Source organism: Eulemur rufifrons, chromosome 28 (genome assembly GCF_041146395.1).
Source record: "Eulemur rufifrons isolate Redbay chromosome 28, OSU_ERuf_1, whole genome shotgun sequence".
NCBI lineage: Eukaryota > Metazoa > Chordata > Mammalia > Primates > Lemuridae > Eulemur > Eulemur rufifrons.
In genome coordinates this window covers 56,534,409-56,557,697 of record NC_091010.1, presented here as the reverse complement: position 1 = coordinate 56,557,697, position 23,289 = coordinate 56,534,409, and the positions used below count along the sequence as shown (strand labels likewise).

The following is a 23,289-nucleotide window of genomic DNA, read 5'->3' as shown; positions in this document are numbered from 1 at the left end:
GTTTTATTTAACTGCAAGGGAGTCTGGGAAACGTGGCCTAGTTAGGTGCTCAGGAAGAAAGGGTCAATGTGAAACAGTCTCTGCCATGTCTCATCAATTAAATGAAGAAGGCTATTGGGAGACTTCAATCAGACAGTATGTGCAGAGTGATTACTGCAGATCCTGCCTTGGAAGAAGTGCCCAGTAAATGGCAGCTATCCAGGTCATCGTGTACATGTGTGTCAGCGCTGTTCTTCATCTCCCAGGGAGCACACTAGAGCATGGAAGAAACATATCACCAGAATGTGCTGTGTTGACTTTGCTGCTTGGAGCTGGGCAAAGATACTCATTATTTATTTATTTTTTTTTATTTCATCTTGTTATGGGGGATACAGAATTGCAGGTTACATACGTTGCTCCTGTACCGCCTTTCCCCCCAAGTCAGAGCTCCAGGCGTGTCTGTTCCCCAGGTCATGCGCATTGCACCCATCATGAGGTATATATCCCTCCCTTCCCCACCCTCCCCTTCCCGAGTCAGCACCTTCAAGTGTTACCACTCCCCAAACGGTGCGCAATGCACTCATTGTGTAGGCATACCCCCATCCCCTCCCCCACCCCCCACCTCAGTCTGATGTCCAATTGGTGTCGTTCCCAGATTTATATTTAGGTGATGATCAGGGAAACCAATTTTCTGGTGAGTACATGTGATGCTTGTTTTTCCATTCTTGGGATACTTCACTTAATATAATGGGTTCCAACTCTCTCCAGGAGAACCATAGAGATGTCGTATCTTCATCATTCCTTATAGCTGAGTAATATTCCATGGTATACATATACCACAGCTTACTAATCCAATCATGTATTGATGGGCATTTGGGTTGTTTCCACATCTTTGCTATTGTGAATTGTGCTGCTATAAACATTCGGGTACATGTGTCTTTGTTAAAGAATGACCTTTTTTCCTTTGGGTATATGCCCAGTAATGGGATTGCTGGGTCAAATGGCAGGTCTACTTGAATCTGTTTAAGATACCTCCATAATGCTTTCCACAGGGGTTGCACTAGTTTGCAGTCCCACCAGCAGTGTATGAGTGTTCCTGTCTCTCCACACCCACGCCAACATGTGTTGTTTTGGGTTTTTTTGATAAAGGCCATTCTCATTGGAGTTAAGTGATATCTCATTGTGGTTTTGATTTGCATTTCTCTGATGATTAGGGATGTTGAGCATTTTTTCATATGTTTGTTAGCCATTCTTATATCTTCTTTCGAGAAGTTTCTATTCATGTCATTTGCCCACTTTTTGATAGGGTTGCTTGATTTTTTTCTTGCTGATTTTCCTGAGTTCTAAATAGATTCTTGTTATCAGTCCTTTATCTGATGTGTAGTATGCAAAAATTTTTTCCCATTCTGTAGGTGGTCTGTTTATTCTCGTGACTTTCTTTGGCTGTGCAGAAGCTTTTTAATTTAATCATGTCCCATTCATTTATTTTTGTTGCTGCTGTGATTGCCTTGGGGGTCTTCTTCATAAATTCTTTGCCTAGGCCAATGTCTGTAAGAGTCTTTCCTACATTTTCTTCTAGAATTCTGATTGTATCACGCCTAAGGTTTAAGTCTGTTATCCACCGTGATTTGATTTTTGTGAGAGGTGAAAGCTGTGGGTCCTGTTTCAGTCTTCTACAAGTGACTAACCAATTCTCCCAGCACCATTTATTGAATAGGGATTCTTGTCCCCAGAGTATATTCTTTCCCGCTTTGTCAAAAATTAGGTGACTATATGAGGATGGTTCTATATTTGGATTTTCTGTTGTGTTCCACTGGTCTGTGTCCCTGCACTTGTGCCAATACCAGGCTGTTTTAAGAACCACGGCCTTGTAGTATAGTTTGAGGTCTGGCAAATTAATACCTCCCATTTTGTTTTTGTTGCTTAAAATTGCTTTTGCTATACGGGGTCTTCTTTGATTCCATACAAAGTGTATAATTATTTTCTCTACATCTGTAAAGAATGATGTTGGTAATTTAATAGGGATTGCATTGAAAAAGATACTCTTTATTAACAAACATTGAGCATGCACACAGTACTTCCTAGGCTAGGGTACATGGGAGATGAAAATGAACAAAAAGTGATCCTTGCTCTAGGAAAGCTTGTTCTCACTCAGTGTGGGTGATGGGCTTTGGCCCAATGCCTGTAATACAAGTAAAATGTGTTAAGTGCCTAGAAGGAAATAGTTCTTGATTTTAGCTAAGGGGATTGGGAAAACCATTTGGAGGATGTGATATCTTGGTTACACCATGGAGGTTTCCAAAAGGTGAGATGGCAGGAAAAGGCTTTGGAGAGGAAGGGACCAATGTGAGAAAAGGATTGGGGAGAGGATCAGAGAGTTTGGGGAATGGCAAATGGTTCAAGTGACAGCAACAGAGTGTGTGCGGATTGTGCGAAATGAAGTGGTTAGGCCGGCAGGAACAGATACGGGTGATTTGCATGCCATGATGAGCAATGCTGGCTTTACTCTGTGGGCAATGGGGGGACATCAGCAGTTTAGGGCTCACAACAGCATTACTGTGATTGCAACACTGAGCAAACATTCGCACAACTATCACTTTATCCTTATTTCATCCCTGAGAACTGGGTAAGTCAGGTACTGTAGTTCCATTTTACGGATGATGGAACTGAGACCAGAAACTGTCTAGCCAGGATCACAGAGTTAATAAACAATTTTAGCTTCAATATCAGTGGGTTGGACTAGAAACTCTTTAATATGCCCCTTTGTAACAGTTAGGGTTTTACTCAACTATGCTGCATAACAACTGGCTCCTAAGTCTCCACGGCATACAGCACAAATATATGTATTTCTAGCTCGTGGTTTATGAGTTGGCTGAGGCAGCTCTGCTTCAGGCTACTGGTTGACTTGGCTTGGCTCCAGGCAGTAGGTTAGGTCCAGGTCTGCCCCATGTGTCTTTTATCTTCCTTGGACCAGTGGTTTCTTAGGGCATGGTCATTCATGGCACGTGGCAGAAACACATGACAGAAAGCCAAATGCACAAACATGCTTAGGTTCTATTCATGTCAATGGTCCAGCCCAATGTTTAGGGACAGAGAAGTAGTGTGCCCTTGTGAAGCAATGAGAGGGGGATTAGAATCCTACAGAAGGAAGGGAAGGAAGGATTGGGATGATAGTCCCATTGTCCACACTCCCATTGTTTGTTTGTTTGTTTTTGAGACAGGACTTCACTCTGTCACCCAGGATAGAGTGCCATGGCATCAGCCTAGCTCACTGCAACTTCAAACTCCTGGGCTCAAGCAATCCTCCTGCATCAGCCTCCCAAGCAGCTAGGACTACAGGGGTGTACCACTAGGCCTGGATAATTTTTATTTTTAATTTTGTTTTTGCAGAGATGAGGTCTCACTATGTTGCCCAGGCTGCACACTCCATTGTTAATGCTCAGTGATTCTAAGTGGGAGAGCCCACCATTCTACCACGTAGCTCAGGAGTTGATGGAGATAATAAAGAATGAGCTGCTATAGATAAGTGGATATGTGCTCAAATCCCAGTATGTAAACATTGAAGCTATAAGAAACCCAGCTAACTCAGCCACACACACACACACACACACACACACACACAAACACACAGAGAACAATTTAAATGGTGTAGGTGATTGCACCTGCCATTCGCCTGGGAGAGCCTGGGCTCCAGAAAGGCCTCCTGTAACCCGAGCATCTCACCACGCTGAGGATGGGGGCCAGCACTCTGTGGCCTCCCACACTCAAGCTCAACGGAAGAAACAGCAACCTACTCCCCTGGAGGAAAGGAGGAAAAATAGGTTTGCTGAATTTGTCGAAATATGGTACTACTCCACACTTTCAGGATGATTTCTGGAATTTTTAGGATGATGAGTCCGCTGGGGAAGCCTTGCTGTACGATGGGGTCAGGGCAGAAGTTGACAGTTAATCACAAAACATCAGCTAAAAGGAGAAATCTTTATAAAACAATACATAGGCATATACCCTAAATGCTTTTTAAAATTGAAACATGATAAGTGGACGTTTTCTTTCCCAGTCATTTGATGTGCAACCAAGGCTTTTCTTGGGGTGTGAGTTTGTGCTTTGGAGTTCCGGCTTCTCTTTCCTGCCTAAGCCAAATGCACATCATTTACGATTTCCAGTGGTGGTTTTCTTAATGTGAAGCGAGATCTTAAAGACACCTGCAGAACAATCAGAATGCGAGACACTTTGAGGATTTTTGGGTTTTCCCCAGTCTTTTATATTGTCTCACTTGAACTTAATATTTTTCTTATCAATGCTATGGAGGAATAATTTACATATAAAAAACTGCATCTAGTTACAGCACATAATTCAATGCCTTTTAACAGTTGCATACAGTTTTCTTTTTTCCACATAAATCTTTTGTTTGAATAAATAAAGCATATTCGTGGCTTAGGTTTCAAATCTCCTTTAAGGATGAGGAAAACTTCCAGGCCCAAACAGGTAACAGTGAAGCTACGATTGCTGGGAGGAATGCATGCGCCACATGTAAAGCTAAAGAGCAGAGACTTCCAGGCAGAGAGCACCATGCACGTCACGCTCTAGACTAGATACCTGGGAGCCAGCAAAATTCATGCAGCTGCCATCTCATGCTCCCACCTAATGCTACAGGACCAGAGAGCTACCTCTAGGTAGGTTCCTAATCCTAGCAAGTGAAGCATTTTCCCAATGTTAACAATTAGACCAACGGCATTAGCAATAGAAGGGTATCCACTAATAAATATAGAGCAATATTAGGACAGCAAAGAGGAAGCTACACAGACACTCTCATTTTTTCAAATATCAGAAACTCCCAAAAGGTAGCAGTAGAGCAGAGGATGGAGTCTGCCTCCCAAAGGCCTAGTCCAAACACTTCCCATTGGCATCTGCACCAAACAAGGATCCCTATACTTCTGGCATCATGTGCCAGGCTATGAAGTCCAGCCAGCTTTCTGAGGTGTTGGAAACCTTTATTTTATGATTTCCATTATAGAGCTCAATGCCACCAGCTCTTTCCTCAGGCAGGTAGACCTCCTGATCAATTTGGACACTAGCATTGCTTTTGGTGGCAATGTCATACATAGGGTCTGGCATTTGCACTGCCTGCAGAGGAAAATCCTGTTTCCTGCAACAATCATTTGGGGCTCCAGCAACTGGTATAAACCCTGAAGGACGAGTCCATCCAGCAGCACCTGGTACCTGATTATACCTTTGACCCTTGCTGAGTCTGCTTTGCTTCAATTAGCAGGTCTGTGATAAGGTCGTCTCTTGCTCTGAGGACTCTGAGCCTTGCTTGATTCATCAAGGTGGACATCTGAATTTTCTTCTGCTGCTCAACCTGCTTCTTTTCTTCTCGTAGTATTCCATAATCTTCAGTCTCTGGGTTTGCACAAGCTGATCTTTCTCAATGTTGAACTCTTCTTCTGCCTTTGCGTCTATTTCTTCTGTTTTCTGACTGGCTTCTTGTTCAATGAAAGCCATCATATGTTTAATCTGCTTTTGCATATCAGCATTGCCGAGGGCCATGGTGAAAGCAATGCTAGGCCTGTGGGCAACAGGCTTGAGTTGAGGTTGAAGAAGGCGCTGGGAAGAATGGAGTTGCATACAATTTTTTTAAATTAATTAACTAATTCATTTGTTTTTGAGACAGGGCCTTGCTCTGTCGCCTGGGCTAGAGCACAGTGGCATCATCCTAGCTCACTGCAAACCTCACTGCAAATCTCAAGCGATCCTCCTGCCTCCATCTCCCAAGCAGCTGGGACTACAGGCACACACAACCATGCCCGGATAATTTTTCTATTTTCTGTATAGATGGGGGTCTCGCTCTTGCTCAGGCTGGTCTTGAACTTCTGGCCTCTAGCAATCCTCCTGCTTCAGCCTCCTAGAGTGCTAGCATTACAAGAAAGAGCCACCGCGCCTGGCCTTCATACAGTTTTATGTATCGAGCTACAATACATGTCCATCACTCACTCCCAAAAGATTCCTTAATTTTAAGGACTTTTTAAAAAAGTAACTTGCCTTTATTTTTCCAAAGCATCTATAATATTTAGTTTTCATAGAAACCACAATGTTCTCCTTTCTTCCTCTTATTTCATTGGTTGCTATACTTTTCTATTAAATTAGGCAATTGCACTTGATCTCAGCCAAAAGGCTGAGAAGTGATAAATTAGGTAATTGCTATGTCCTGGCATAAGCAGGTTTGGGTACCAGACTGGTGGACTCATGGTAAGCATTAAACTCAGCTGGGGAGGCAGAAATGCATAGAAACACTAGAGAATAGCCTATTAATCCTGAGCATTCGGGCAGCCATGGGCACGCATCTCCTGGGTTGTTTTACAGAGGACAGGAAAAATAGCCAATGAGTGAATCAGAATCTGTGAGGGGAGGGTGATTGGGGAGTCTCTACTCAGGGCTGCCACAAATCATTGCCCAGTTTGTGCACTGCACAAAGTGCTGCCTAAATGGACAAATGGTGGTTAAAGTCCTGCTGGCACTACTCTTTCCAAGCCCTGTGCTCTGCTGCAGATTCTTCTTTCCAGAGGAAGCCTCTCTTTCTAGTTGGTCTACACAGAGGGAGTGCCTTTTTCTAATTTGTGCCAAGGCCCTATAAAGGCTACTCCTACTTTACTCCATAAGTAACTTTGACCTTAACACTGCCCTTGGTACCTAGCTAGGAAATAAGGCAAGGCTACCCTGAATCATCCCAGTGATCCTCCATGAACCCAACACCGTAATGCACAGAGCACCTACATCGCTCCAATGTCCTCACAATAACCCATTACAAATCCCACGGAGTGTTTAGGCTCCTGGAGCTATTCCTTTTGAGTGAGTTGTCACTTTCCCCAGCCCAGGACACTGCTTGATTTGGAGGACTCTCTGGGACACGGACTTCCTTCTGGCAGAGGCTGCAAGCTCTGCAGTAGGATCCCACAGTCTCCCCAGGTAAATCCGGCGGGTGCCAGGAGATCTGCAAGGTCTAGCATCAGGCCAAAGTCTCCTCCTCGTAGCCCCATTGTCTTGCTAAGCCTGCTGCACCTCTTTTATAGTGGTAAATCCTTATTTCCTGAACCTGAGTATTTTGCCTAGTTTCTCATCTGTGTTGTGGAGAGGAACAAAAATGTTGCCTTAATTGCCTGTGTTAGCTAGAATTTTTTCAATTATGTGACAGAATCCCAATTCATGTTGCCTTCAGCAGAAAGGGGGTGTAATGACTGGCTCAAATAATTGAGAGTCCGTGTGTGTGCTTCAGGCACAGTTGGATCCAGGAGTTCAAGTGATGTCAGGAGGATCCAGTTCTCTCCATGCCTTGGGCACGCTTTCCTCTGAATTGCTTCTTCCCAGGAAGGTTCTTTCTACCTGGTGGCAAAGTGAGCACCAGCAGAAGGTTGGCACCTTCTTGCTTAAAACCTCAGTGGGAAATTATACCATCTTTTCCAGTGACTAAAAAATAAATGGTGAGAGGGTGTGATTGGCCAGTTTGGGTAGGGTCAACTCCATCTGAACTGCATGGACCCAATGAGATTATTACAGAAAGGGGTCAGGTTGTCCCTAAAGGGATGCTCTCAGAGAAAAAATAATAGTCACTGCTTTCACAATACTTGTGTGCACAAATACACACACACACACACACACACACACACACTGTACTTGACCAAGAGTACAGTTTAAGCTCTTGAACCTACCCGAACAGACACAGTAACTGGGATTATTAATTGTATTTACTGCCACCAAATATCCTTCTCAGTAACGGACTCACTTCAGCAGAAAATATCAGCCCTGCCATTTGAAACACCCACCTGCTACCTTCTCTCAGAAATCAAAAGGCAAATTACCTTCCTTTTATTAATCATCCCCTTTCTTACAAGATTTCACCCTTTGTTGTTTTTTTTTTTTTTGTACTTTACAAGGAGAAGGTGTGTTTTTATGCAGTGTGTAGATCCTGGCAGTTAATGGAACACTTTGATTTTTAAGTAAGAGTGAGTCCTGCGTACGCAGAGGAGGCTCCAATAGGCTGGGGACGGTACCTTTGGGTTCATGCCTTCCCCCAGCGCTGGATGGGAAGGATTGGACTGAAACTTTAAACATTTTGAGCAATACCTAGAATATGTATAATTTATAAGCCACACACCGTTGGCTGTCAAATAGGCGATTGATCTGACTCGGATCTTGTTAATTATCTTCCACATACATTACGCCTTAACAGATCTTCAGTATACTGTGTATCAATATTAATAAGATTATAAAACACTATTGATAATTAGGAACAGAAAGAGACCAGGCCTTTGATTCTGGCTGTTACAAATGCCCCTGCCTCTCTCCAGATTAGAGAGCGGCCCCTTTCCATTTAATAATATCAGATCAGAACATCCATGTCCTAAAGTGGGTTATTAGGAGACAGCTAAGATTTGCACCAGAATGCAAGGGGCTACTTGAAAATGAAATGGGAGCGTCGCTGATGTGTGAGAAACTTGTGTCTCTTGTCTACAGGAGGCCGAATGGGGTGGGCGGGATTTAAGGGGGAGCTGTGCCCACTTTGATCAGCTAAATTCCTCATTTTCTTTGTCCAGACAGATCAGATTGGTTTGGTTTTGCAGGATGTTCACCAGGCTGGGATTTTTATCTTGACTTCTTCAATTGGATGAAAGGAGCCCCTTCGGGAAGACAGAGAAAGGGTCCGGTGAGATTCAAGGCGGATTTCAAGTCTGTCCCATTTTGGATGGCACTTTATTTTCTATTTTTCCTCTTTGGAAGAGCCTCCTCTTTTATGTTTTTGTTGGGTTCACAAACTCATTAACATCAAACAGGCAGACCTGCCACTAACTAGGAAAATGCAAGCAATTTTGCATATAAATAGAAAGCTTGGAAGCTCAGGTGCTGGGGCCGGACCTCCTCCCTGGGGGTCGCTCACCTGGCTGAAGAGGGAGGTGGGAGGGGAGGAAGAAGAGGGACACACTGGGGACCTCCCAAAGACCAGCCCTGATGTGTTTGAGCAGAGAGTGGTGCCTTCCAGGCCTGGGTGTGCATAAGAATGCCTGGGTATTCGTGTGTTTCATAAACTCCGCAGTGATTCCAAAACTAAATCTGATTTTTAGTCCATCTAGTTTTAACATTTATGAAACTTTAATTTGCAAATGATAAAAAAACTCTACCCCAATTTTTTTTAAAGAGATGGGGGTCTTGCTATGTTGCCCAAGCTAAGTTTGAACTCCTGGGCTCAAGTGATCCTCCTGCCTCAGTTTCCCAAGTAGCTGGGACTACAGGTGTACCACTGTAACCAGCTTACTCAAACTGTTTTAATAAAAAATGGCAACCTATTTGTTCTTGTAACCTTCTAGAAGATAACCTGGTTTCTGGGAGCTAGAGCCATAACTCAGACCATAATTCCATTTCTTAGCTCCAGGTCTGTGGTTTAGTCTCCTTCTCAGGTTGATGCCGTCACAAGATTACAAGGCGGCTGTCATGGTTCCCTACCTCGCTCCCTCTTCCCCCATCAGTGGTGGAAGGAGAGTATCTCTTCCATAAACCTCCAGGGAGGAGATGAGCTTCTCTCTCCCAGCAGGTCCCAGGAGCTGGCTGTCACGTCTCTGGCTCCGGGTTTGTTATATGAACCAGTCATTATAGCTAAGGAGGGTTTAAACTTACCAGCTTAAACCCCCGGAGCTGTTGGTGAGTTCAGCCTACCCTAACTACACAGCTGAGAGTGGAGGAGAGATGCATTTCAAAACTTTAGACATGCTTCCCAGACGGAGGAAAAACGGATTCTGGGAAGCAAAGCACAGAGTTCTATCATCCATGTCTTCCAAGTGACACTGCCATGCCCTGTGATAGCCCTTGTATTTGGTCCTCCGGAAGTCTCTGTTTGAATACTTGCAGTCTCAGAGAGCTCACTGATTGCCCCTTCAGCCCCTTTAATTTTCAAATAGTGCCCCAGAATAAGCCATTTGGGGTTCCAATTAAATATGCACAGGACATCATTAAAAATAGTTCCTCCCTCCACATACCAACTTTAGGCATATAGCGCTTGATGTCTGGCTGTCATAATTGTGTCCTCTGATAACCCTATCTGGACACATTTACTGGGAGCCACAGAGAGAAGTTGTGGTTTCTACATATTTTTTGAATTTGTCCACATGGACAAGTCTTAAAGACCACTTGTGGCCACTATTGTTAAGAAACCATCTTTCAGCAATCAACGTGATTCACGTCAAACTGTAATAAAAATCCTACCAGGTCCTAGCCTCAGAGATGTGTTTATGTATTATTAGTTTTTCCCCAAAAAAGGATTGAAAGCGATTTTTAAGAAATACAAATGTGGTTAAGAAAATAAAGAACAAAGAAAGACACGGGAGCAAGAGAGAAACAGGATACAATAATAAGAGGGTGTTGGAGCAAAGTTTGCATGCCGTACGAACTGGCAACATTACTAAGAGTAGTTTTAAATTTGAACTCCCTGATAATCAAAGCAAAGAGGTAACCATGCTAAGTTACAAATTGACATTGTCAGAAAGAAGTATCAGTTAGGAACTCAGGTGGCTCAAAACTAAATCTCGGTTCACCCTCATCTTAGCTTTGTGGCTGGGGGCACCTTATCTAATAGCTCTCAGCCTCAGTTTTCTCACCTAAAAAATAGAGTTAATATTCTACAAGTTTATACTGACAGAAAGAAATAATTAAATATGTAAATAAAAGGGAGAGGAGGAAAGCTCTTCCTTGCAGGAGAATTCCAATTCTAGATGGAGGAGATAGGGAAACAGAATCAGCATTTGGCAACACCACAGTCCTAATTGTTTTCAAGCCAGGCTCATCAGAAGATGCTACAATTAGTGGACAAAAGGATGATGAGAAAGACGATATTTATATAGTCTCCAAGAATTTCCCCACAAGATATTATCAATTCCAAAGGGAAAAATCTTAACTTTACAGTGGAGGAGGCTGGTAGACACCACCTTCATCAAGTGATCGAAGTTGACATTCCCAACTACGAGATACAGTGTATCGGCATAACGTACCTCCTGATACGATGCACTGAAAAGGGCACAACATTTCTTGCCAAAAATGCATAACCTGAATCTAATCTTGAAGAAACATCAGACAAATCCAAATGGAGGGACATTCTGCCAATAACTAATTGGACAATACTATTCAAAAGTATAAGAACAAACCATCTCAAAGGAAAGTAAACGCAACATGAAATCCTGGATTCTGGACCAGCAGTACAGTAGTAGTATAATTGGTGAAATTTGAATGAGATTAGCTATTATTAGCTATAGTTAGTTATTGGTTCCACAGATTGGTGAAGTATTACCTCAGTGTTAATTTCCTGATTTTGATTACTTTATTGTGGTTGTGCAAGATGTTAACCTTTGGGGGGGGGTGGCTGAGTGAAGGATATATGGGAATTTTTTGTACTAATTTTGCATGTCTTCTATAAGTTTGAATTCACTCCAAAATGAAAAGTTAAAAAAACTTAAGAAGGGTCAATAATAGACGGTCATGCATAGCCAGTGCCTAACTCCATTCTCGGAGCAGCGTTCAGTCCACATTTGCTCTTGTTAATGTTATTCCCTGTGGTACAGGAAGGTGAATTATTCATGGCTGCACCTTCAAGGAGCTAAAGGATGACTGGTGGGTATGCAGACAATCAGGGCGTAATGATAAGTGCTAACAGAGGTCAAAACCAAACACTTTAGACCCCTTTCTGGGGCTCAGGTGGGAAGCACACCACCAGGGCAAAGGAGTTTGCTCCAGGTCAGGCAGCCAGAGCTGCTATTGGATTATAAATCACTCCACTCCTCTGCAGTGAGTCCCTGAGTCAAGTTCAAAGTCAAGTTCACTTTGGGACAAGTGAATCATTTTATGGTGAAATGGCACGATGATGAGAAAAATTGAGGCCATAAGCCAGCAACCTGTTAGTGGCAGGTCACATGGAGGACTTGGATGTCTGCACCTCCTCCCCACTACCAAGTTTCCAGGGCTGCGGAGGACAGATGTCCCAGAACGGGGGCTAACTGTACAGGTAGGATCCCGAGAATAAAGAGATAAACGAGTGAGAGTGACAACCGTGTACACCTTTTAAATCCAAGGCCTTTACCAAGGCCGGGGCTGCAGATTTGTGCTTGGTGGAGGAGAAATCAGGAGGCGAACCAGGGAGAGGCCAGGTTGGTGTGAGTGTTTTGACAGGGTGAGGGAGCTGAAGACTCTACTTTCATCAATCTCTGAAGGCTGAAGGAGAAAACTGGGGTTCCGGGAGACACTGGCAGGGAGAGAGAGCAAGTTTGATGAGTCAGAATCCTTTATTCACTGGAACAAGCCCCTAGTTAGAAAAACTTTGATTCACTAAAGCTTATAAATGAGGGAATGCTTGGGCAGTGTCCTCCATAATCTGTGAGGCCAACTTCATACGATCATGAAGTCCTCTAAATATATACAGAATCTGGGGCATTTTCTCTCCTAGGGAGGGTTCACAGTTTTTATCTAATTCTTCAAGGGTATGTGACTTTTTGCCCCCAAAACGTTAAGAAGCAGTAACTGTACTAGAGAGAAAAAATCAAAACTTAATCCAAGTGGTCAGCTGTGATGAAAGCTTTTAACGCAGTTCACTGTAAATACTGTGCCTTCTACAGCTAAGCCTACAGGACAGCACAGAACGCAAAGAGTTAACGGATTTGGGGGGGGGGATGTTTTGATGGATGCTGAGATGATGGGATAGAGTGTTTAAAATCTTAGAAAATCCAATCTCACTGTGATGACAGAGACTATGGATTGCTTGTGTCCCTCAAGGCACAGTCAAGGGGGTTCCTCTGTCCACTCAGTTGTCCAGTAAAAGCTTGCATAGGGTTGTCACCCCACCCCCACCACTGAGACTTATCTTGCCTAGGTCACAGATGACCTTCATGTTGCTAAATCCAATGGGCACTTTTTGTCCTTCACTCTGACATATTGATATCATCAGGAACTATCGTACTTGCTTCTTACTTCTCAAATTACTCTTCCCTGTATATAAGTTAGAATAATTCCATAAAGAATAACAGAAAGCTCATCTCAAGCTGGCTTACCCAAAGGGAATTTATTAGCTCATGCGATAGTCAAAAGACCAGTGGTTACTAAGCTTCAGGTACAGTTTGATCAGGGCTCTGGCTCTGCGATTCTCTTAGCTTTGCCCTGTAAGAGGTATTGGCTTTGTCCTCAGTTTGATTTTCCTGATAGTTGTTAGACGGCTGCCAAGAGCAAACAAAGCTTTTCAGGTCAAAGCCAGGGGGAGAGTCTTTATCTTTGCTCTAATTGGACCATTCTAAAACAATTGCTTGGCCAGGAGAATGCCATGTGCTATGTGGCTTAAGACTGGGCTACTTCAATCAAATGCTAGGACAAGAGGCTGCAGTTACCCCTGGAGCTGGGGGTGAAAGGGATCCCACCCCAATCACAAGGCTGAGCGACAGAGTGGACGTTGGAGAGATGGCCATCCTGTCCCACACTCCATGGCTGTCCTTGCTTTCCTCTGTTTCACTCTCCTCCTCATCAGTACTTCTACTCCTCTTCATTTACACATCTCCTAAATGCTTAACCTACATGGAACCTCCCATTAGCAGTTCTTGAGTTCCTTGTATTAATACTTCCCCTATCTAATCACTCGCCATGTCTTATTAGAATTCCTTGACTGATAACTCCCTTCCCCATTAGTCTAAGACCCGTGAGGGCAGAATGCGTGAATGTACTGTTCACCCTGTCGTGTAACACAGACTGGGCTTAAAACATCCGTGTTAAATAATGACCTGAGTACCTCCCAGCCTAAGTGATTTTCTTAGTGCAGCTGGTAATAAATGCCCATTTTGCACATGAAGAAACTGAGGTGCAGAGAGGCCAAAGTGTTGTGAAGGATCAGAGCTGGACTTTGAACCACCGGTCTCATTCCAGAGCTCGTGTTCTTTCTGCTGGTGACCCATCGATGAAGGACAACAAAAGATCTGTAAAGTGTAAGAAGATGTGGTGCCCTTATTCCTGGCAGAGGTTGGCTGCAGTTAGGGGAACCTGAGGCTTTCTTTATCTATTACTTGGGAGGTCACCTCCTTTTCCTCTGGCCAGCTCTCTCATGCTGTCCCCCACCTTTGCTCACAGCAGGGCCCGGCCCCAATGCCCTGCCTAGGATGCCATGGGAAAAGGCTCACGGGCTCAGCCTTTAGGGAGGAGATGTTGGCATTTTAAGAATTATGACATTAAGTCAGCCTTTTCTATTTATGAGGCATAACTCATTTGATATTCATAGCAACCTAAGACATAGGTACTATTATTTTTTACCATTTTTCATTTGAAGAAACTGAGGGTTGGCAAGACTAAATACGTTATCTAAGGACACAAAGCTTATAAGCAGCAAAAGACCAGTTTGAAGCCAGGCAGCCTGAACTTAGAGTTCATGGTCTCAGGAAGTCACAGCTCAGAGGAGAAGGAGTGAGGGCAGGGAGTAAAGAGAAGCGTCCAGGCTGCAGGCTGCCTCCCTGACCTTGTTCACTAGGTGAGAGGTGAAGAAACACCGTGGCTTGTCTAGTTTTCATAAAATAAAAAATTCCCCCTTTGAACGGGCTGGTTTAGCATATTTTCCCCTATCTCAGCAATAACTATTTCTGCAGCACTTACTATATATATGCCAAGTACTGCACTTGCCATGGGGGAATGTCAAGGTAAATAAGGCGTGATCCCTGCCCACAAAGAACTTTATATTGCAAGTGGCAGAAACCAAACTGGCTAAAGCAAAGGAGAAATTTATAGATTTGGATACCAGAGAAGTACAAGGGCTAATTCTCATTTCAGGTACAGCTGAATCCAGGAGCTCAAACATTGCTATTGTCTCTGTTTCTGCTCTGTCTCTGACCCTGCCATTTCCTTGGCTCTCCTCTGATGTGGCCCCACTCCCGGGTGGATCATTTTCATATGGTGGCCCAGATGGATCCAGAACCAAACATCTGAGCAGCAGAATGGAATGCACCGACTGGCCAGGTCACACGTGCTCTTCTAGCTGGAGTGCTGGGGGCCAGGGGAGAGAGGATGAGAGAGAGGTGGGTCCCTAAAGGAAATCAGATTCTTTATCAGAAGAAGGAGGAGTGAGGCTGGGCGCAGTGGCTCACGCCTGTAATCCTAGCACGCTGGGAGGCCGAGGCAGGAGGATCACTTGAGGGCAGATGTTTGAGACCAGCCAGAGCAAGAGCGAGACCTCGTCTCTACAAAAAGTAGAAAAAAATTAGCTGGCTTGGTGGCGTGCACCTGTAGCCCCGGCTACTCGGGAGGCTGAGGCAGGACGATGGCTTGAGTCCAGGAGTTTGAGGTTACAGTGAGCTATGATGGTGCCACTGCACTCTAGCCTGGATGACAGAGCTCAGAAACAACAACAACAACAACAACAGAATAACAACACCAAAAAACAGCAGGAGGAGTGAGCACTGGTCTGGCAAAAATAATGTGTGCCCATCATTACACTTCATTTAACAAGAAAGGGTGTGGTAAAAGAAATGTGTCATGTAAGTAGGTGGCATGTCCTCTTCAAAGAGGCTGCTGTAGTGTAGTAGCTGAGGGTGGCGTTTGGGGGCTAAAGTACTTACAGAAAGGGCCTCCTAAAGACTACTGGCTGAACCGGGTCTTGACAAAGTACAGAGTTGGATAAGCAGACAGAGAGAGCGAGAGAGAGCCCTCTAGAAAGGGGGCACATTGAGGCAAAGGACCGTAGGTGTTTAGGAACAGAGAGAGGAAAGCAAAGTTAGCCACGGGGAGTGATGAGACAGTGAGGACAGAGACAGTGAGGACAGAGACAGTGAGGGCCTTTCCCAGGGTGACAGAGACCTCAGATCACTTCCATTTTCAAGGTTCTTTGTTTGTTGAAAAAAATGAAGAAATGCCAAAAGAGTACTAAACATGCTTGTCTGTTTTAACTCTTTACATTTAACAAAGAACCACTTGAACACCCCTCCTCCAACACAACCCGGGTAATTGTGCCATCCTCAAGACAAAGAGGATCTATAAAGTACCTTACTGCGCATTGCCCAGGCTGGGTGGTCCAGTCATGGTCACGAGGAAAAGTCTAGGATGAATGTCTCCTTTTACCTTGACAGAGGACCTGCGTGACTGTCAGTGGAGATGAATTTGGAGATAACACCAAAGTCTTGACTTAATGGCATTCTGCTTTGCATTATCCCTGCTCTAGGCTTATTGGAGAACTTGATCTCGGGCATGTGATGGGTGCATTCAGCAGTGGTCCCCACTGGGTGGAAGACAGGGCTGCCGTGTTGCTGAACTCCAGGGAGCACCAGCCACACCAGAGTCCCTGGGAACAATGCCCTTGAGTTGTGCAGGATGCAAAGCCTTTGTGCCCAGACACAGTAGCCCATGTAGAGGGTGCGATTGCCAAAGAAATGGAGAAACACATCCAATCCCAGCAGATGCACCTAGTCCCAGAAAAACACAGCTCACCAGCCACTATCTTTGCTAAAGTCACCAAACAGCAATCCTCTTGGGGTTTAGTCCTTGCAAATGTCAATGGTCAGAATACAGGTTGGCTAGGATCCTCCACTAATAAAGAGGTGACATGCAAGACATGAAACAATTACTATAATTTACAATTCTAAGGCAATTCATCACCATCAACGTAGAACACATTCCGTTCAGAAGCATTTGTACAAAGACAGTGCGTACTTTGGAAGGAATTCCTAGAGCCCCTTAGGTTACACAAATCCAATAAGTGAAAAGCTGGCTTTCTACAAAAAGACTGATTCAGGGGAATTATTCACTTTGCAAAATAATGCTTCACTTTACAAAAATATTGCCTTCTACACAAAGCCCGTGTTAGCATGTTTATAATATGAGAACATTTTATAAAAATAGTGATGGCCTCATCATTTGAGGGGCTACTCTTGTTGTGGAGATGATGGGTGTCAGGGTTGGGAAATGCTTACAGACCAGGAAAAGGACCCCAGCTGTCATTCACAAGGACCCTCTGTCCCCCATCAGATCTACATTCCGGCAGCTCAAAACGTTGCCAGTTAAATCCTCCCGTGGTTCCTGGGAGACAGCTGTGGAGCAGGGGGATGGTCGTGGATTTCAGAAGAGGGAGGGAAATCCCTGCTCCGAGAGCCTGGGGGACTCAGCCAAGGTCACCCGCAAGTCAATGGGAGCCCTGCCTAGAGTGCTGGGTATTTTTAAAAGCCTAGAGGTTCGTCCCTCCAAAAGTTCAATTCCCATCTGCTTGAGTGTGAGCTGGACTCAGTGACGTGCTTCTAACAAACAGAGAATGGAAAGGAAAATACAGTAGCTTCGCAGTGAAAAAAACCTCACAAATACCCCCTCACCTGAGGTTAATATTAAGGTCCACATCACCAGTAATAAGACACGTGGATGTCATATGTTCCCTGATATGCTGCAATGAGAAAGGGACGTCACCTCTTCCACGCCGTGTAACCTCAGTTTAATGATGAGAAAACATCAGTCAACCCCAAATGGAGGGACATTCTACAAAACATCTGACCACTACTCTTCAAAAGTTGTCAAGGTCATGAAAGATGAAGAAAGGCTGAGAAGCTATCGTAGACTGGAAGAGCCATGACAACTTAGGGGTCCTGGGTGGGCTTTTGGAACAGAAGGAGGACATTGGTGGAAAAACTGGGGAAATCTAAATAAGTCTCTTGTTTAGTTATTAGTATTGTGCCAACTTTGCTGTCTTCGTTTTGACAAATGGATTATGGTCACAGTTATCATCAGGGGAAGCTGGGTGAAGGGTGTGAGGACTCTCTGTACTATCTTTGTAGCTCTTTTATAAATCTGAAATTGTTTCCAGAAAAAAGTTTTCAGTTTTATTCGTAAAGCCCACATGTCATTTTAATGCACTTCCTTTCCTTTTGGGAAGATGGGACAGGGTTGTGGCTGGGGTGCACATTTGGCCAATCTGGCCAGCTCTTCTTCTGGGGAAAGAGCTATACCACATTTTCCAAATTCTGCAGAATGCCACACTACCCACCCCATTTTCTGGAATTAGCCCAGCTGTCTGCTGGAGTGATGGTGCCCATGAACTGGGCCGTGTCAAAGAGGCTCAGCCAGACAGCTGGGCCTGCAGAGCCAGGGAGGAAAATGGACACAGGCTACAGGGAGCTCATGGACAGAGTTCGGGAAGCTTTGCAGAATGATTTCCAGAACTTAGGGAATCTTGTGATTCAAAAACATAAAGTTAATCAATTGTAGTCCACCAATCAAGCTTATCAATATCATGCACACGCAATGACCAAAAGGAGAGGAGGGGACCAAAAGGGGGCAGGGAGGGGGACAAATCCATGTTTCTTGTCCACTCTGACAGTCTCTAATGATGGCCACCATCAATTTCTTCTCTCCAAGTTCATGCACACTACTCACTGCTCAATCCGTCTAACAACCATCACTAGATGGAATCTCTTTCTCCAATCCTTGACCCTGGGTTGGCCTTTTGACTTGCTTTGACCAATAGGATGTGGCAGAAATGATACTGTGCCAGTTCTGGGTCTAGTCTTTAAGCGTTCTGGTAGCTTCTGCTTTCCCTCTGAAGCCAGCTTTCACAGAAGTAGTCCTGGAAACTCTAAGACCACCATGTTGTGAGGAAGCCTGAGAGGCCACGTGGAGGAACAACAAAGTTCTAGGCATGTGAGGAAAGCCTTAGACCTTCCAGCCTAGCTCAGCTGCAAGTGGAATTCAGCTGAACAAGCAACCTTGGCTGATGCCAAAAAAGCAGAAGAATGGCTTGGCCAACCCTGCTAAACCCACAGAATCATGACAAATGATAAATCATTGCTCTTTTAAACCACTAAGCTTTGGGTTGATTTGTTATGCAGCAGTGGATAACTAAAACACTCACTGACACACTTTCTTCCTGTTACTCAACTTTTCATACTTATCCTCATGTATTTCAACTCTTCTTTAAACTTAAAAAATCAAAATAAAAGGAAAAGTATGCCTCATTTATGTAAAGTAGTTGTAGAATATTTAAGACAGATATTAAATAAGGAATTGGAAATCAGATTATAACATTTATCTGCTCTTATCCTCCCATGGCTTCCCATGTCACTCGGGAATAAAAGCTGAGTCATCAATATGGCCTGCAGGGCCCCATGCGATCTGTTCTCTGCTCCTGGCCTCCCTGACCTCAACTGCTGCTCCTCATTGCCCTCGATACTCCTTGAACATGAGGGGTGCAGTCCATAGCAGGAGTTTTATATTTACTGTTCCTTACTCCTGGAATGTTCTTACCATAGATACATTCACAGATGCTCTCTCACTTCCTTCAGGACTTCAGGGACAATTGTTACCTTGTCAACGAAGTCTTTCTTAACCTGATTTAAAATCACTACTCTCTCCTTCTTGGGTTCTTTGGATCCTGTACCTTGTTTTACTGTTCTCCACACACTCATTTCCACTGTGCATCCTGTGTTTTATTGTTCTTTTTATTAATATTTGTGGTCACCTCCCCTCAGTAGCACCTCAGCTCCAAGACAGCAGAGGTTTCTGCTTGCTTGGCATACTGCTATCAATCTAGAACCTAAAACTGTATGTGGCTCGAAGTTGGTATGCATTAAATCTTTGCTGAATGAATGAATGCATTTTCTAAAACCCGAAGCCTTGAATCTGGGGGGTTTTCAGGCTGATGCGTGGTGGACCGCCTCACCTACTGGTGACGGAAGACGTTGCGGTTCAGCTCTATGAGACAAGAGGAGGTCACCACAGAGGGCATTCAGAAGAACCTCAAGGCGATAGAGCAGTGGCCAGCAAACTTTTTCCATAAAACGCCAAATACTGAATATTTTAGGTTGTGTGGGTCATATGGTCTCTATCGCAACCACTCAGCTGTGTCACTGTAGCATGGAAGCAGCCATTGGCAATATGTGAACAAATGAGTGTGGCTGTGTTCCAATAAAACTGTACGGACACTGAAATTTGAATTTCATATTTTCCATATCACAGAACACTTTTTTTTTTCTTAAATTTTTTTTAACCGTTTAAAAATGTAAAACCCACTCTCAGCCTGCAGACCGTATAGAAATAGACAGTTGACCATCTCTGGCCTATGGGCTGTAGTTTGCTGAACACTGCTATTGACAATCTCCTAGTGACCCAAAGTGTGGGAGAAGAATTCAATTTCCAGGGCGAAGAGCCAGAAGACTATTCATTTTTAAAGAAGTATTATTCATAATATGACTTCATGAATATTCATAGTTGATTCTGCATTCCGGGCACTTTGATAGCCAATATGCATGGCTGAGAAAGTATCAGGCAGTGGCCAAGTGAGGAGAACTGATCTTTAGGCTGGGAATGCCAAATACACTAACCCTTTCATGCTTCCTTCCTCTGAGAAAGAGATGGCCTGTGTGGCAGGGGGCAGTAACAGGATCTCACAGGCAGGGTGACACAGGAATCGGACCGATGAAGGCGCTAAGGAGGTAAAGGCTGTGAGTTTGTTCCTTACATGAACACAGTAGCTCTGCTGGATAACTTGGCTCAAGTCTATGACTCCAGCCCTAGACAGCTATCGTATTATCTATATCATATCTCTACATCTGTATCTACATCTCTATCTATCTATATGGAGCTGGCTCATGTGCTTATGGGGGCTGAGATGTCCCATGATTTGCTGCTGTCTGCAAGCTGGAGACCCAGGAAAGCCAGTGGTATAGTTCAGCCCAAGTCTGAAGGACTGACGTCCCAGGAGCCAAGGGTGTAAGTCCCAGACCAAGGGTAGGGAAGACCAATGTCCCAGCCAAAACCATCAGGCAGAGAGAGAAAATTCAACCTGCCTCTACCTTTTTGTCGTATTCAGGCCCTCAGAGGATTGAGTGGTGGCCGCCCACACTGGGGAGGGCATTCTACTTCACTGAGTCCACCAATCCAAATGCTAATCTCTTCTGCAAACACCCTGACAGACACCCAGAAATAATGTTTAACCAGCTCTCTGGGCATCCCATGGCCCAGTCAAGTTGACACATAAAATTAACCATCACAGCTATCTTGTGTAGGTAGGAAAGGTCAGAACAGGGGGGATGTTAGAATAGGACCAGTTCAAACCCAATGCCTTTGTGACCACAGGAGAGGGGAGCCATTTTAGCAATCTAAATCCAGACAGTGTGAATGTCTCTGGGCATGATGTCGGCTCCTTGTGATTTCTGAGGGTGTGTTGTGGGTGCGGCAGAGACCAAAGATGGCAAGATGTCACTTTGTACTGGCAAAAGATTATTAATATTTTTCAGAAAAGAAACTTTAGCATGAAAAATTACAAACACATACAGAAATAGAGAACAAAGTAAAACGAACCCCTACATCCCCAGTTACCCAGGTCTGAGAGCTGTCAACTCACGGCCTGACTCGTTTCCTCCATGGCTCAACCCGGGATGATGTTGGAATAAATTCCAGATTGCAGGTCACTTCATTAAGCAAAGACCATTTTATTATTTTTTAATTTTTAATTTTTTCCCCAGCTTTATTAAGTTATAATTGACTAATAAAAATCATATATATTTATGGAATACAATGTGATGCTTTGATATATGTACACATCATGAAATGATTAAGTTAATTAACATATACTTCACCTCACATATTTTTTTTTGAATATTTAAGATCTACTCTCTTGGCAAAGGTGATTTTAATTATATAGGAATTCATTCTTTAGAATTCCAAAACTACTCAAAATCCACTTAGAAAAATGAAAAAGCAGCATGAGCTCCCCTGTATCTTCAGCTTCCTCCCCTTTGCTCTTTATGTCTGTCTTCTTGTTACTGGTGTGTTTTTAACTGCATTTATTATTTTATTGATTGATTGATTGTACATTGATTAGATCTTTGGGAATGAGAGGAAAAAGAGACCCAAACTCACATGAGCAGAAATCCTCCCCCTCCCCCACCTATCTCTTTTCCCCTCCCCAGGAAAAAAAGACCTCAAGCAGGAAAAGCAGACAAACAAAAAAAAGTTAAGCAAAAGAAAAGTAATGAGAATAATCCATGTTCTCAACATCAATCGATTATTATCATTGGAAGTTTTTCCTTCCACATTTTGAAAAACAAAAAAATGGTATCTTACCATATACAGCCTTTGAAACTTGATTTTTCCCCTTATTAATGTATCTATGACACATTTTCCCATGCTAATAAGATATACATCTCATCATAGCTCTTAATGGCTCTATAATATATCCATTATGTAGATATATAATACCTTAGTCTTAAAACCATTTCCTTATCGGTATGTATTTAGCTTATTTTAATTTTTTGTTATTATAATGATTCTGTAGTAAACATCCTTGACCAGATATCTTGTGCCTTTGTTTGACCATTTCCTTTGAATAAATGGCCGGAAGTAGAATTCCCAAGGTGAAAAGTACCCACGTTTTTAAGTCTTTTCATTCATACTGCCAAGATGCTTTGTAGTAAGGTGACACCAAGGCCATGCCATGTGAACCAGGACTGCTTACAGTGCCTGCCATCCTACTACTTACCAATACTTGGTATTAACATTCTCCTAACCTTTGCCAATCTGATAATTGGAAAATTTTATCTTATCTTTTAAATTTGCATTTCTTTGATCACTAGGGAAGTTAACTATATTTAAAGTGTTGGCTGGCCAACTTCTTGGATATATTTTTTTAACTATTACGGAAAATTTTTAAAATACAAAAGTACAGACACTTCATATAGCTGTCACCCAGTTTCAACATTTATCAACACATGGCCAATTTTGTTTCACTTATATCTTCCTACTTTTCCTTACTCACATACACAGACACACCAGATTATTTTAAAACAAATTGCAAATGTCCTATCAACTGAATTTTCAGTATATATTTTAAACATGAGAGGATTTTTTTGCTGATAACCATAATTTTATCATCAAACTCAAAAATAACAATAATTTATTAAAATGCCAGCAAGTATCCAGTCAATGTTCAGATGTTTCTGGTTGTCTCATGTTTTTATTTTTTTATAGTTTATTTGAATCAGGATCCATATAAAGTCAACACATTTACATGTGGTTAATATATCCTTTGAGTCTTTCTTTCTCTCTTTTTTATTGAGGTGAAATTCATCTACCGTGTAATTACCACCTTGAAGAGGACAATTCAGTGGCATCTAGTGCATTCACAGCGTTGTGCAACCACCACCTCTCTCTAATCTCAAAATGTTTTCATCACCCCAGAAAAATACCCTTTCAGTAGTTACTGCCTATTTCCTTCTCCTTCCAGCCTCTGGCAACCACTAATCTACTTTCTGTCTCTATGGAGTTGCCTATTCTAAATATTTT

The 23,289-nt window shown here is 43.3% G+C and overlaps 1 pseudogene; it reads right to left on the bottom strand.

Moving 5' to 3' along the window:
* Window positions 1–4,860: 4,860 nt before the first annotated feature.
* Window positions 4,861–5,526, bottom strand: LOC138376490 (V-type proton ATPase subunit E 1 pseudogene; annotated as a pseudogene).
* Window positions 5,527–23,289: the final 17,763 nt, after the last annotated feature.